This window comes from Lagenorhynchus albirostris, chromosome X (genome assembly GCF_949774975.1).
Source record: "Lagenorhynchus albirostris chromosome X, mLagAlb1.1, whole genome shotgun sequence".
Taxonomy (NCBI): domain Eukaryota; kingdom Metazoa; phylum Chordata; class Mammalia; order Artiodactyla; family Delphinidae; genus Lagenorhynchus; species Lagenorhynchus albirostris.
Genome location: NC_083116.1, coordinates 68,891,714 through 68,909,472, shown reverse-complemented (window position 1 = coordinate 68,909,472; position 17,759 = coordinate 68,891,714).

Sequence of the window (17,759 nt, the reverse complement as noted above, 5' to 3'; positions counted from 1 at the left end):
CCAGTTGGTGGCCTGCACACAGAGGTGGGGCTGAAACCAGAGCTGAACCCCAGGGGCCATATGGCTAAGGATGAAGAGCTGAAATCTCTCCTCACAGCTGCATGAACTGCAGAGTTACACCTTTGCTGATGGCTTCATAAATTCAGCACCTGTGGAACATTTGAATGGACAACGAAGTGCTTCCACAGCTGAGATGGCACTGGCTTTAGCAGCTGTGGGCTTTGTGGGCATGTACATGTGGTGACTGGGCAAGACCAGAGTCTGAGCTGCCTCCATATCTCCCACAGTGGGTCCAGGTGCATGACTACTGCAGTCCTGGGACCTGAATTCAGTGGATCTGAACCAGTGGTCTGGTGAAAACAATGCCTGAGAGTCACTAGGGCCAAGTGCCAACATACCCACGGTTAAGGTGGGACCAAGAGCAGTGCCAAAAAGTGTACTTTGTGAGCCCACACAATAGACAAAATATGACACAGCAGAGTACACTCACAGGTGAACAGCTCCAGAGGAGGAATACTCAGTGACTTCCCTCCCAGTAGGAGTGCTCCAGTCCCGCCTACCTTGCACTGCAGATCAGAAACACAGCTAAGAAATAGATCTGGGAGCCTCTACTCCAACAACTAGAGAGTAGACCCTCCCCTGACAGGGCAGTGACAACCACAGAGCCAAGGGGAGGCTCCACTCAATATCCAGGGCAGGCTCTGGTCACCACAACACCAGTCAAACCCTCTATCAAGGGGATAATGGCCAGCATATACTGAGGAAAGGGGTGGAAGACATCCAACAGAAAACAGCCCTCACACCAAAAAAATAAAATAAAAAACATATTTAACCCACACAGGCTACACAGGGACCTTCCCACATAAAAATAGCCCTCCAAGACAGTCTTAGGGCCTGGCAATGAGAGGGAAAACCCCCAGAAGAGTTAGCCTTGAAGGCCAGCGGGGCTTGAGGGCAGAAGCACCACAGGCCTGGGGGAAACAGAGACTCCACTCTTGAAGGGTGCACACAAGGTCTCAGGTGCACTGGAACCCAGCACAAAGTAGTACCTCCATAGGAACCTGGGCTAGAACTACCGAGCGTTCTTGGAAGGTCTCCTGGGGAGGCAGCGGTTTGCTGTAGCTCACTTTGGGTGCAAGGACACTGGTAGTAGAGGCACCAGGGACTATTAATCAGTGTGAGCTCTCCCAGAGTTCCCCATATCGGCAACAAGACCCAGCCCACCCAACAGCCTGCAGACTCCAGTACTGGAATGCCTCAGGCCAAACAACCAGCAAAACAGGCACAGAGACCAACCCATTAGAAGATAGGCTGTCTAAAGTCATACTAAACTCACAGCCAACCCAAAACACACCATGTGACACGTCCCTGCCCACCAGAGGGAAAAGATCCAGCTCCACAAAAGACAGGCATCAGTCCCTCCCACCAGGAAACCTGCACAAGCCCCAGAACCAACCTTACCCACCAGGGGACAGACATCAGAAGCAAGGGGAAATACAGTCCTGCAGCCTGCAGAAAGGAGATCACAAACACAGTAAGTTAGACAAAATGAGATGACAAAGAAATATGTTGCAGATGAAGGAGCAAGATAAAAAACCTACAAGAGTAACTAAATGAAGAGGAGATAGGCAATCTACCTGAAAAAGAAATAAGAGTAATGATAGCAAAGATGATCCAAAATCTCGGAAAAAATGGAGGCACAGAACAAGAAGATACAAGGAATGTTTAAAAAAGAGATAGAAAATTTAAAGAACAAACAGAGATGAGCAACACAGTAACTGAAATGGAAAATACACTAAGAAAGAATCAATAGCAGAATAATTGGTACAGAAGAACTAATAAGTGAGCTGGAAGACAGAGTGGTGGAACTCACTGCCATAGAACAGAGAAAACAAAAGAGGGTGAAAAGAAATGAGGAGAGTATCAGAAACCTCTGGGACAGCATGAAACACTCCACCATTCGCATTATAGGGGTCCCAGAAGAAGAGAAAGAGAAAGGGCCTAAGAAAATATTTTGAAGAGATTATAGTTGAAAGCTTCCCTAACATGGGAAAGGAAATAGTCAACTAAGTCCAAGAAGCACAGAGAGTCCCATACAGGATAAACCCAAGGAGAAACATGCCAAGACACATATTAATCAAATTAACAAAAATTAGGTACAAAGAAAAACATTAAAAGCAACAAGGGAAAAGAAATAAATAACAGACAAGGGAATCCCCATAAGGTTATCAGTTGATTTTTCAGCAGAAACTCTGCAGGCCAGAAGGAAGTGGCATGATATATTTAAAGTGATGAAAGGGAAAAACCTACAACCAAGAAACCTACAACCAAGGAAGGCTCTCATTCAGATTTGATGGAGAAATCAAAAGATTTACAGACAAGCAAAAGCTAACAAAATTCAGCATCACCAAACAAGCTTTGAATCAAATGCTGAAGGAACTTCTCTAGGCCGGGGATTGCAGGGTGTGTGGTGGGGAGAGAGGCCAAAAGTAGAAACAAGAAAATCACAAATGGGAAAGTTCACTGGTAAAGGCAAACATACAGTAAAAGTAGGAAATCATCCACACACAAATATGATATCAACACCAGCAACCGTAAGGAGAGTACAAATGCAGGAAATGGGAATTACATTTGAAATTAAGAGACCCAGCAACTTAAAAGAACCTTATATTTATAGAGACTGCTATATCAAAACCTCATGGGTAATGCAAACTACAAAAATACAATAAATACACACATAAAAAAGAGAAATCAGGGGCTTCCCTGGTGGCACAGTGATTAAGAATCTGCCTGCCAATGCAGGGGACATGGGTTCAAGCCCTGGTCTGGGAATATCCCACATGCTGTGGAGCAACTAAGCCCATGTGCCACAACTACTGAGCCTGTGCTCTAGAGCCTGCGAGCCACAACTACTGAGCCCACGTGCCACATCTACTGAAGCCTGCACACTCTAGAGCCCATGCTCTGCAACAAGAGAAGCCACCGCAGTGAGAAGCCCGTGCACCGCAACAAAGAGTAGCCCCTGCTCGTGGCAACTAGAGAAAGCCCACGCACAGCAACAAAGACCCAACACAGCCAAAACTAATAAATAAATAGACAAAAATAATAAATAAAATAAATAAATATTTTACAAAAAGAGAAAGCACCACAACACTAAACATGGTCATGAAATCACAAGAGAAGACAACAAAAATGAAAGGAGGAAAAAAGACATATGAATACAAACTCAAAACAATTAAGAAAATGGGAATAAGAACATACATGTTGATAAATACCTTAAATAAATGGATTAAATACTCCAACTGAAAGACATAGACTGACTGAATGGATACAAAAACAAGACCTATAAACATGCTGTCGAAAAGAGACCCACTTCAGACTTAGGGTCACATGCAGATTGAAAGTGAGGGGATGGGACTCTCTCTTGCGAGAGCACCAGAATCACAACTAACTGCTGAACAATCATCAACAGTAAGACACTGGAACTCACCAAAAAAGATACCCCATATCCAAAGACAAAGGAGAAGCTGCAATGAGATGGTAGGAGGGGCACAATCATAATAAAATCAAATCCCATAAATGCTGGGTGGGTGACTCACAAACTGGAAAATAGTTATACCACAGAAGTCCACCCACTGGAGTGAAGGTTCTGAGCACCACGTCAGACTTCCCAACCTGGGGGTCCGGCAATGGGAGGAGGAATTCCCAGAGAATCAGACTTTGAAGGCTAGAAGGATTAGATTGCAGAACTTCAACGGGACTCAGGGAAACAGAGACTCCACTCTTGGAGGGCACACACAAAGTACTTTGCACCTGAGGACCCAGGGGGAAGGAGCAGTGACCCCATAGGAGACTGAACCAGACCTACCTGCTAGTGTTGGAGGGTCTCCTGCAGAGGCGGTGGTGGCTGTGGCTCACTGGGGGACAAAGACACTGGCAGCAGAAGTTCTGGGAAGTATTCCTTGCCATGAGCCCTCCCAGAGTCCACCATTAACCCCACCAAAGAGCCTGTAGCCTCCAGTGCTGGGTAACCTCAGGCCAAACAACCAACTGGGAGGGAAATCAGCCCACCCATCAGCAGACAAATGGATTAAAGTTTTACTGAGCTCTCCCCACCAGAGCAACACCCGGCTCTACCCACAACCAGTCCCTCCCATCAGGAAGCTTGCACAAGCTTCTTAGATAGCCTCATCCACCAGAGGGAAGACAGCAGAAGCAAGAAGAACTACAATCCTGCAGCCTCTGGAATGAAAACCACATTCACAGAAAGATAGACAAATGAAAAGGCAGAGGACTATGTACCAGAGGAAGGAACAAGGTAAATCCCCAGGAAAACAATTAAATGAAGTGGAGTTAGGAAACCTTCCAGAAAAAGAACTCAGAATAATGAGAGCGAGATGATCCAGGCATGGGAAAAAGAATGGAGGCAAAGTTCAAGAAGATGCAAGAAATGTTTAATAAAGACCTAGAAGAATTAAAGAACAAACACCTAGAAGAATTAAAGAACAAACAGAGATGAACAATACAATAACTGAAATGAAAAATACACTAGAAGGAACCAGTAGCAGAATAACTGAGGCAGAAAAACGGATAAGTGACCTGGAAGACAGAATGGTGGAATTCACTGCTGAGGAACAGAATAAAGCAAAAAGAATGAAAAGAAATGAAGACAGCCTACGAGACCTGTGGGACAACATTAAACACACCAACATTCGCATTATAGGTGTCCCAGAAGGAGAACAGAGAAAGAAAGGACCCCAAAAAATATTTGAAGAAATTATAGAAGAAAACTTCCCTAACATAGGAAAGGAAATAGCCACCCAACTCCAAGAAGCACAGAGAGTTCCAGGCAGGATAAATCCAAGGAGAAACATGCCAAGACTCAGTAATCAAATTGACAAAAATTAAAGACAAAGAAAAATTATTAAATGCAACAAGGGAAAAATGACAAATAACATACAAGGGAACTCCCATAAGGTTAACAGCTGATTTCTCAGAAGAAACTCTACAAACCAGAAGGGAGTGGCATGATATATTTAAAGTGATGAAAGGGAAGAACCTACAACCAAGATTACTCTACTCAGCAAGGATCTCACTCAGATTCAATGGAGAAATCTAAAGTTTTACAGACAAGCAAAAGCTAAGAGAATTCAGCACCACCAAACCAGCTCTACAGCAAATGCTAAAGGAACTTTACTAAGTGGGAAACAAAAGAAAAGGACCTACAAAAACAAACCCAAAACTATTAAGAAAATGGTAATAGGAACATACATACTGATAATTACCTTAAAATGTGAATGGATTAAGTGCTCCAACCAAAAGACACAGGATTGCAGAAAGGATACAAAAACAAGACACATATATATGCTGTCTACAAAAGACACACTTCAGACCTAGGGACACATACAGACTGAAAGTGAGGGGATGGAAAAAGATATTCCATGCAGATGGAAATCAAAAGAAAGCTGGAGTAACAATACTCAAATCAGATAAAATAGACTTTCAACTAAAGAATGTTACAAGAGACAAGGAAGGACACTACATAATGACCAAGGGATCAATCCAAGAAGAAGATAAAACAATTATATATATATATATATATATATATATATATGCACCCAACATATGAGCACCTCAATACATAAGGCAAATGCTAACAGCTATAAAAGAGGAAATTGACAGTAACACAATAATAGTGGGGGACTCTAACACCTCACTTACATCAATGGACAGATAATCTGGACAGAAAATTAATAAGGAAACACAAGCTTTGAATGATACAATAGACCAGATAGATTTAATTGATATTTATAGGACCTTCCATCCGAAAAGAGCAGATTATACTTTCTTCTCAAATGCACATGGAACATTCTCCAGGATAGATCACATCTTTGGTCACAAATTAAGCCTCGGTAAATTTAAGAAAACTGAAATCATATCAAGCATCATTTCTAACCAGAACACTATGAGATTAGAAATAAATTACAGGGGGAAAACTAAAAAACAAACACATGGAGGCTAAACAGTACGTTACTAAATAACCAAGAGATCACTGAAGAAATCAAAGAGGAAATCAAAAAATACCTAGAAACAAATGACAATAAAAACACAATGATCCAAAACCTATGGGATGCAGCAAAAGCAGTTCTAAGAGGGAAGTTTATAGCAACACAGTCCTACCTCAAGAAATAAGAAAAACCTCAAATAAACGATCTAACCTTACACCTAAAGGAACGAGAGGAAGAAGAACAAACAAAACTCAAAGTTAGTAGAAGGAAAGAAATCCTAAAGATCAGAGCAGGAAAAAATGAAATAGAAAGAAAGAAAACAATAGCAAAGATCAGTAAAACTAAAAGCTGATTCTTTGAGAAGATAAACAAAATTGATAAACCTTTGTGCAGACTCATCAAGAAAAAGAGGGAGAGGATTCAAGTCAATATATAACCTTCAAATATTGAGCCAGGAAGAAATAGAGAATATGAACAGACCAATCACAAGTAATGAAATAGAAACTGTGATTAAAGGTCTCCCAACAAACAAAGGTCAAGGAGCAGATGGCTTCATTGGTGAATTCTATCAAACATTTAGAGAAGAGCTAACACCCATCCATCTCAAACTCTTCCAAAAAATTGCAGAGGAAGGAACACTCCCAAACTCATTCTACAAGACCACCATCACCCTAATACCAAAACCATAGAAAAATACTACAAAAAAAGAAAATAACAGACCAATATCACTGATGAATATAGGTGCAAAGTCCTCAACAAATACTAGCAAACAGAATCCAACAACACATTTAAAGGATCATAAACCATGATCAAGTGGGATTTATCCCAGGGATGCAAGGATTCTTCAATATATGCAAGTCAATCAATGTGATATACCATATTAACAAATTGAAGAATAAAAGCCATATGATCATCTCAATAGATGCAGAAAAAAGGGTTTACCAAAATTCAACACCGATTTTTGATAAAAACTCTCCAGAAAGTGGACATAGAGGGAACCTACCTCAACATAATAAGGGCCATATATGACAAACCCATAGCAAACATCATCCTCAATGGTGGAAAACTAAAAGCATTTCCTCTAGGATGTGGAACAAGACAAGGGTGCTACTCTCCCACTATTATTCAACATAGATTTGGAAGTTTTTGCCATGGCAATCAGAGAAGAAAAAGAAATAAAAGCGATCCAAATTGGAAAAGAAGAAGTAAAATTGTCACTTTTTGCAGATGACATGGTACTATACACAGAGAAGCCTAAAGATGCCACCAGAAAACTACTAGAGCTACTCAATGAATCTCTTAAATTTGCAGGTTACAAAATGAATACACAGAAGTCTCTTGCATTCCTATACACTAACAATGAAAGATTAGAATGAGGAATTAAGGAAACAATCCCATTCACTATTGCAACAAAAAGAATAAAATACCTAGGAATAAACCTACCTAAGGAGGCAAAAGACCTGCAAGCAGAAAAGTCTAAGATATTAACAAAAGAAATCAAAGATGACACAAACAGATAGGCAGATATACCATGTTCTTGGATTGGAAGAATCAGTATTTTCAAAATGACTATACTACCCAAAGCAATCTACAGATTCAATGCAAACCTATCAAATTACCAATGGCATTTTTCACAGGATTAGAACAGAAAAATGTACAGTTTGGATGGAAACACAAAAGACCCTGAATAGCCAAAGCAATCTTGAGGAAGAAAAATGGAACAGGAGAAATCAGGCTCCCTGACTTCAGGCTATACTACAAAGTTACAGTCATCAAAACAGTATGGTACTGGCACAAAAATAGAAATATAGATCAATGGAACAGGATAGAAAGTTCAGAGATAAACCCATGCACCTATGGTCACCTAATCTATGAAAAAGGAGGCCAGAATATACAATGGAGAAAACACAGTCTCTTCAATAAATGGTTCTGGGAAAACTGGACAGCTACATGGAAAAGAGTGAAACTATGACACTCTCTAACACAGTCCACAAAAAATAAAATAAAATAAAACCTCAAAATGGATTAAAGGGCTTCCCTGGTGGCACAGTGGTTGAGAGTCCACCTGCCGATTCAGAGGACGTGGGTTCGTGCCCTGGTCCGGGAAGATCCCACATGCCGTGGAGCGGCTGGGCCTGTGAGCCATGGCCACTGAGCCTGCGTGTCTGGAGCCTGTGCTCCGCAACAGGAGAGGCCACAACAGTGAGAGGCCCACGTACCGCAAAAAAAAAAAAAAAAAAAGGATTTAAGATGTAAATGTAAGGCTGGATACTATAAAATTCTTAGAGGAAAACATAGACAGAACACTCTCTGACATAAATCACAGCAAGTTCTTTTTAGGTCCACCTCCTAGAGTAATGAAGAGAAAAACAAAAAGAAACATATTTGATCTAATTAAATTTAGAAGCTTCTGCACAACAAAGGAAACCATAAGGAAAATGAAAAGACAACCCTCAGAATGGGAGAAAATATTTTCAACTGAAGCAACTGACAAGGGATTAATCTCCAAGATATACAAACAGCTCATGCAGCTCAATATCAAAAAAACAAAAAGCCCAATCCAAAAATGGGCAGAAGACCTAAACAGACATTTCTCCAAAGAAGATATACAGACTGCCAACACACACATGAAAGAATGCTCAACATCATTAATCATTAGAGAAATGCAAATCAAAAGTACAATGAGATATCATCTTACACCAGTCAGAATGGCCATCATCAAAAAAATCTAGAAACAATAAATGCTGGAGAGGGTGTGGGGAAAAGGGAACACTCTTGCACTGCTGGTGGGAATGTGAATTGGTACAGCCACTATGGAGAACAGTATGGAGGTTCCTTAAAAGACTACAAATAGAACTACCACATGACCCAGCAATCCCACTACTGGGCATATACCCTGAGAAAACCATAATTCAAAAAGAGTCATGTACCAAAATGTTCATTGCAGCTCTATTTACAGTAGCCTGGAGATGGAAACAACCTAAGTGTCCATCATCGGATGAATGGATAAAGAAGATGTGGCACATATATACAATGGAATATTACTCAGCCATAAAAAGAAACGAAATTGAGCTATTTGTAATGAGGTGGATAGAGCTAGAGTCTGTCATACAGAGTGAAGTAAGTCAGAAAGGGAAAGACAAATACCATATGCTAACACATATATATGGAATTTAAGAAAAAAATGTCATGAAGAACCTAGGGGTAAGACAGGAATAAAGACACCAACCTACTAGAGAATGGACTTGAGGATATGGGGAGGGGGAAGGGTAAGCTGTGACAAAGCGAGAGAGAGGCATGGACATATATATACACTACGAAATGTAAGGTAGGTAGCTAGTGGGAAGCAGCCGCATAGCACAGGGAGATCAGCTTGGTGCTTTGTGGCTGCCTGGAGGGGTGGGATAGGGAGGGTGGGAGGGAGGGAGACGCAAGAGGGAAGAGATAAGGGAACATATGTGTATGTATAACTGATTCACTTTGTTATAAAGCAGAAACTAACACACCATTGTAAAGCAATTATACCCCAATAAAGATGTTTAAATAAATAAATAAATAAATAGTTGCCTAAACCAAAAAAAAAAAAAAGATGTAAAAAAACAAAAAACAAAAATGGGCAGAAGACCTAAAAAGATGTTTCTCCAAAAAGACATACAGATAGCCAAGAGACACATGAAAAGATGCTCAACATCATTAATTAATAGAGAAATGCAAATCAAAACTACAGTGAGGTATCACCTCACACCAGTCAGAATGGCCATTATCAAAAATTCAGCAAACAATAAATACTGGAGAGGGTGTGGAGAAAAGTGAATCCTCCTACACTGTTTGTGGGAACGTAAATTGCTATCACCACTATGGAGAACAGTATGGAGGTTCCTTAAAACACTGAAAATAGAATTACCATATGATCCTGCAATCCCACTCCTGGGCATATATCAGAAGAAAACTATAATTCAAAAAGATACATGCACCCCAATGTTCATTGCAGTACTATTTACAATAGCCAGGGCATGGAAGCAACTTAAGCGTCTGACAGATGAATGGATAAAGAAGATGTGGGACATAAATACAATGGAATATTACTCAGCCACAAAAAAGAACAAAATAATGCCATTTTCATCAACATGTGTGGACATAGAGATTGTCATACAGTGTGAAGTCAGATAGAGAAATACAAATATATGATATCGCTTATATGTGGAATCTAAAAAAATGGTACAAATGAACTTATTTACAAAACAGAAATAGAGTCACCAATGTAGAAAAAAACTTATGGTTACCAGGGGGGAAACGGGGGGAGGCATAAATTGGAATATGGGATTGACATATACACACTGCTATATACAAAATAGATAACTAATAAGGACCTACTGTATAGCACAGGGAACTCTAGTCAATACTCTTTATTTGCCTATATGGAAAAATAATTTAAAAAGAGTGAATATATGTGTACATATAACCTATTCACTTCGTTGCACACCTGAAACTAACACAACATTGTAAACCAATTATACTCCAATAAACCAAAAGAAATGCAACAGATTTCTGTATATTAATCTTGTATCCTATTACCTTGCTTAATTTATTTACTTGGTCTAGTATTTTTTATGTGGAGTCCTTAGGATTCTCAATATAGAGTATCACGTCATCTGCAACTAATGACAGTTTTACCCCTTCCCTTCCAATTTGGATAATTTTACTTCTTTTTATTTCCTGATTTAATTTCATCATTGACCTGTTGGTTTTTTAGTACCATCTTTTTTAGTCTTCATGTGTTCATTCTTTTCCCGGTTTTCTTTCTGTGGTTGATTTCTAGTTTCACTCCGTTGTGATCACAAAGGATCCTTGAAATAATTTCTATCATCTTAATTTTGTCAAGGCTTGTTTTGTGACCCAGTAAGTGGTGTATCCTAGAGAATGTTCTATGCGTGCTTGAAAAGAATGTGCATTAGGGGTTTTTTTGGATGTAGTGTCATGTAGCTATCAATGAAGTCCAACTGGTCTATTGTGTTGCCTTATTAATTTTCTGGCTGGGTGAACTGTCCATTGATGTCATTGGGGTGTTAAAGTTTCCTAATTTTTTTTAAAATTTGTTTATTTTATTTTTGGCCGCATTGGGTCTTCGTTGCTGCACATGGGCTTTCTCTAGTTACAGCGAGCGGGGGCTACTCTTCATTGTGGTGCATGGGCTTCTCATCATGGTGGCTTGTCTTGTTGCAGAGCACAGGCTCTAGGCACATGGCTTCAGCAGTTATGGCTTGCAGGCTCAGTAGTTGTGGTACACAGGCTTAGTTGCTCTGCAGCATGTGGGATCTTCCCAGACCAGGGCTCTAACCCATTTCTCCTGCACTGGCAGGCAGATTTTTAACCACTGCACCACCAGGGAAGCCCCTCCTACTGTTATTTTATTCCTGTTAACTTCTCCCTTTATATCTGTTAATATTTGTTTTATATATTTATGTCTTCTGTCTGTATTGGGTGAATATATGTTAATATGTATGATATCCTCTTCTTGTATTGATCCCTTTATCTTGATATAATGTCCTTTTTATCTCTCTTTATGACCTTTGTTTTAAAGTCTATTTTTTCTGATATTTGTATTGGTACCCCTGCGTTTTTGTCATATCTATTTGCATGAGTTATTTTTCCATCCTCTCACTTTCAATCTGTGTGTGTCTTTTGCCCTGAAGTGAGTCTCTTGGGCAGCATATTGCACGTTCTTGTTTTTAATCCAGTCTGCCACCCTATGTCTTTTGATCAGAGCATTTAGTCCATTGATATTTAAAGTTATCATTGATAGGTATGTAATTATTGCCATTTTAAACCTTGTTTTCATGTTGTTTTGTAGTTCTTCTTTGTTAATTTCTACTTCTTTTTGTTTTTCCTACTGTGGTTTGATGGTTTTCTTTTGTAGTATGCCTGAGTTCCTTTCTTTTTGGCTTAAGTGAATCTATTGAATGCTTTTGATTTGTGGTAACCCTGGGTTTCAAGTATGTGACCCAAAACTATATCTACTTGCTTTAACCTCATAGTCATATAAGATCAAACATACTCAAAATGATCTACACTTTTTTATGCACCTCACCCAAAATTTTGTGATTTTGATGTCCTAGTTTACATTTTCATGGTTATCCTTTTGCTGTTCATTATAGTTTTTATTGAAATATATTGTAGTTTTTTAATTGAAATGTAGTTGATTTATGATGTTCTGTTAATTTCTGCTGTACAGCAAAGTGATTCAGGTATATATATATATATATATATATATATATGTATATATATATTATATACATTATTTTAAAATATTTTTTCCATTATGGTTTCTCATACGGTATTGAATATAGTTCCCTGTTCAAGGGAACAACAAGTAGGACCTTGTTGTTTATCCATTCTACATATAATAGTCTGCCTCTGCTATCCCCAAATTCCCACTCCATCCTTTTCCCACTCCCCTTCCCCCTTTGCCACCACAAGTCTATTCTCTATGTCTGTGAGTCTGTTTCTGTTACACAAGAGTTCACTTATGTCATATTTTAGATTCCACATATAAGTGATATCATATGGTGTTTGTCTTTCTCTTTCTGGCTTAATTCACTTAGTATGATAATCTATATAGTTCCATCCATGTTGCTGCAAATGGCATTATTTCATTCTTTTTTATGGCTGAGTAATATTCCATTATATATGTATCACATCTTTTTATCCATTCATCTGTTGATGGACATGTCTTGGCTATTGTGAATAGTGCTGCTATGAACATAGGGGTGCATGTATCTTTTTGAATTATATTTTTGTCCAGATATATGCCCAGGAATGGGATTGCTGGATCATATGGCAGCTCTATTTTTAGTTTTTTTGAGGAACTTCCATGCTGTTTTCCATAGTGGCTGCACTAACTTACATTCCCACCAAGAGAGTAGGAGTGTTCCCTTTTATCCACATCCTCTCCAGCATTTGTCATTTGTAGACTTCTTAATGATGGCCATTTTGACGTGTGTAAGGTGGTACATCACTGTAGTTTTGATTTGCATTTCTCTAATAATTAGTGATGTTGAGCATCTTTTCATGTGCCTGTTGGCCATGTGTATGTCTTTTTTTGAGAAATATCTGTTTAGGTCTTCTACCCATTTTTCTATTGGAGTATTTGGTTTTTTTGTTCTTGTTCAGTTATGTGAGCTGTTTGTATATTTTGGAAATTAAGCCCTTGTTGCTCACATCATTATCAAATATGCTCTCCCATTTCATAGGTTTTTCTTTTTGTTTTGTTTATTGTTTCCTTTGCTGTGCAAAAACTTGTGAGTTTGATTAGGTCCCAATTGTGTATTTTTGTTTTTATTTCTACTGCTTCAGGATACTGACCTAAGAAAACATTGGTACAATTTATGTTAGAAAATGTTTTGCCTATGTTCTCCTCTAGGAGTTTTATGGTGTAATGTCTTATGTTTAAGTCTTTAAGCCCTTTTGAGTTTATTTTTGTGTATGGTGAGAGGGTGCATTCTAATTTCATTGATTTACATGCAGCTGTCCCAACACCACTTGATGAAGAGACTGTCTTGTTCCCATAGTATATTCTTGCCTCCTTCTGACATGGTATATGATTATTTTTATGTGTTTTGGGATTCAGTTTGCTACTATTTTGTTGAAAATTTTTGCATCTATATTCATGAAATATATTGCCCTGTAGTTTTCTTTTTTGGTGGTATCTTTGTCTGGTTTTGATATCAGGGTGATGGTGGCTTCATAGAATGTCTTTGGGAGTGTTCCCTCCACTTCAATCTTTTGGAAGAGTTTGAGAAGGATCAGTATAAGCTCTACTTTATATGTTTGGTAGAATTCACTTTTGAAGCCATCTGGTCCTGGCCTTTTGTTTGTAGGGAATTACTTAAATTACAGATTCTATTTCAGTTCTAGTGATTGGTCTGTTCAAATGATCTATTTCTTCTTGATTCAATTTTGGTGGGTTTTATGTTTCTAGAAACTTATCCATTTCATGTATGTTGGCGAATTTGTTGGCAAATAATTCTTCATAATAATATTGTATTATGTTTTTTTGTATTTCTGTGATATCAGTTGTTATTTCTACTTTTTCACTTCTTATTTTCTTTTGGGGATTCTCTCACTCTTTTTCTTGGTGAACCTGGCCAGAGTTTTGTCAATTTTGTTTTTCTTTTCAAAGAACCAGCTCTTGGTTTTATTGATTTTTTTTCTATTGCTTTTTAATCTCTATGTTTTCTCTGATCTTCATTATTTCCTTTCTTCTACTGACTTTAGATTTTTTTGTTCTCCTTTTTCTAATACTTTTAGGTGGTATGTTAGGTTGTTTATTTGAGGTTTTTTTTGTTTTATGAGGAAGGCCTGTATTGCTATGAACTTCCTTCTAATAACTGCTTTGGCTGCATCCCATAGATTTTGTTTGTTTATGATTTCATTGTCATTTGTCTCAAGTTATTTTTTAATTTCCTCTTTGATTTCATCATTGACCCATTTTTTTTTTAGTAACATGTTGTTTAGTCTCCATGTAATTGTTTTTTTCTCATTTCTTTTTCTGTAGTTAATTTCTAGTTTCATGCCACTGTGGTAAAAAAAAGATGCTTGAGATAACTTCTATACTGTTAAATTTGTGGAGGCTTGTTTTGTGCCCTAGTATGTGGTCAATCCTAGAGAATGTTCCATGTGCACTTGAAAAGAATGTGTATTTTTTTTTGATGTAATGTCCTGAAAATATCAATTAAGTCTAACTGATCTATTGTATCATTTAGTATATCTGTTGCCTTATTGATTCTCTGTCTGGAAGATCTCTTCATTGATGAGGGTGGAGTGTTAAAATCTCCTACTATTATTGTATTCCTGTCAATTTCTCCCTTTATGTATGTTAGTATTTGTTTTATGTATGTGGGTGCTCCTATATTAGGTGTATATATATTTTGATGAGTGTAAAATCCTCTTCTTGTATTGATCCATTTATCATTGTATAGTGTCCTTTTTTATCTTTCTCTATGGCCTTTGTTTAAAGTCTATTTTGTCTGATATGAGAATCATGACCCCTGCTTTCTTGTCATTTCCATTTGCATGAAATATCTTTTCCCATCCCCTCACTTTCAATCTATGGGTGTCCTTTGCTCTAAGTGGGTCTCTTGTAGGTGGCATATCACAGGTTCTTGTTTTTTTTATCCAATCTGCCATTCTGTGTCTTTTGATTGGAGCATTGGAGTCCATTGACGTTTAAGGTAATTATTGATAAATAAGTATTTATTGCCATTTTAAACCTTGGTTTTCCATTGATTTTCTATTTCTTCTTTGTTCCTTTCTTTTTCTTTTTGTTTTTCCTTTTGTTGTTTGATGATTTCCTTTTATCTTATTTATTTATTTGTTTGTTTATTAAATGATAGCCTACTCTATTTTTAATGTATTTATTTATTTATTTTTGGCTGCACTGGGTCTTTGTTGCTGCACATAGGCTTTCTCTAGTTGTGGTGAGCAGGGGCTACTCTTCATTGTGGTGCTTGGGTTTCTCATTGCAGTGACTTCTTGTTGTGGAGCATGGGCTCTAGGCACACAGGCTTCAGTAGTTGTGGCACGTGGACTCAGTAGTTGTGGTGCATGGGCTTAGTTGCTCCCCAGCACATGGGATCTTCTTGGACTAGCGCTTGAACCCGTGTCCCCTACATTGGCAGGTGGATTCTTAACCACTGCACCACCAGGGAAATCCTCCTTTTATTTAATGCTTGTGTTTTCTTTTTGTTTTTTGTGAATCTGTGATATCTTTTTGACTTGTGGTTACCCTATTTTTCATGTATGTTAACCCCTTCCTATATCTACTTACTTTAGACTGATAGTTGTATAGGCTCAAACATATTCTAGGAAGAAATCTATTTTCTTACTCTCCTCCCCCACATTTTATGATTTTGATGTCCTCTTATACATCTTCATGTTTATCCTTTTGCTGTTCTTTGTAGTTATTATCACTTTCACAAAATTTTTAAAAAAAATTTTCCCTTTTTAATCTGTATACTGGCTTATTTAAGTGATTTACTTTCCAATTGTGATTTTTTCTTTTCTATAGCTTCTTGCTTCTTTTCAATTTAGAGAAAACTTCAATATTTCTTTTAGGCTAGGTTTAGTATTGCTGTATTCTTTTAGTTTTTGCTTGCCTGAGAAATTCTTTATCTCTCCTCCTATTCTAAATGATAATCTTGCTGGTAGAATATCTTAGGTTGTAGATTTTTCGCTTTCAGGACTTTGAGTATGTTTTTCCACTCCCTTCTGTCCTGCAACGTTTCTGTATAGAAATCAGCTGATAGCCTTATGGGGGTTACCTTGTAATTCACTCTTTGTTTTTCTCTTGCTGCCTTCAGAATTCTCTCTTTAAATTTTGTCATTTTAATTATAATATGTCTTGGTGTAGGTCTGTTTGGGTTCATCTTGTTTGGGACCCTCTGTGCTTTCTGTACCTGGATATCTGTTTCCATCTTTAGGTTTGGGAAGTTTTCAGCCATAATTTCTTCAAATACTTTTTTGATCCCCTTTTCTCTTTCTTTTTCTGGAATCCCTATTATGTGTAGATTGGCACACTTTATATTATCTTATCTGTCTCATACTATTTTCATTTGGCCTTCTGTCTACTGTTCTGGTTGGGTGATTTCCATTATGCTTTCTTCCATGTCACTAATTTGTTTTTCTGCATTGTTTGTTCTGCTATTCATTGCCTTTAGCTCAGCTTTCATCTCTGTAAATGAATTTTCTAATTTTTCTTGGCTCTGTTTTATAGTTTCTAGTTACTTTTTACAGTAGTCTGCATTTCTGTTGCTTGCTTAGTTCCTTCAGTATTTTCATTATCTCCTGTTTGAATTTGGTGTCTATTAGATTGAAGAGGTCTCTTTCATTGTTTGTTCTTTCAGGGGAATTCTCTTGGTCTTTTAACTGGGAGTGGTTGTTCTGCTTCTTTATTTTCCTCATATTTCTCTTACTCTGTGAGTTTAGGATAAATGATTATCTACTGTGGTCTTTGAAGACTATTTTTATACCAGAGCATCCCTGTGTTACTTGCATGGGTTTAACATTTTTGGTGTGAGGTCTGTTTTTAGCATGGATGCCTGTCACCTCTTTCCTCAGTGTGTGCTGCGTGTGTTGATAGGGGGTGTATAGATGTGGTGGTTGTCACTCGCCCCTGTAGCCTGTGATAGTAACAGTGGCAGCACCCACTGCTTGCACTTACCTCTGGAGCCCACGGCTGATCTCAGTCCTGGGTCCCTTGGAGGTGGTGCCCTGTTGGCTGAGATCATGTACTCAGAGAAACAGGCTGTTATGGTGGCCCTGCCCTTCCCTTTACATGCCCTCCAACAATGGTGCCTTGCCTCTATAGCAAGCCTGGGCTCCTTCTACTCATACCCCCAGTCGTGGGTGCACCACACTCCAGACCTTTCATGCTGTCTCTGCAGAGCCAACCCCAGTCCTCTCCCTGAGTCTGACCTCTGAAGCCCTAACTTTGGCACCCAGCCCCCACCTGCACTGCAGGGTGTCTCAGTCTGGGGAGCACAGGGCAGTGGCATGGACCATCTGTGCAGGTCTCTCTCTGTTCTGCAAACTGGTTGTTGTGCTGTCCTCCAAATCTCTGAAGCTCCCCCTCCATCTTTGCTTGTCTCCCCACCAGTGAGGGGGCTCCCCAGAGTGTGAGAGCCTTTCCTCTTTCACAGCTCCCTCCTAGGGGCACAGGTCCCATCCAGATTCCTTTCTCTCTCTCCCTCTCTC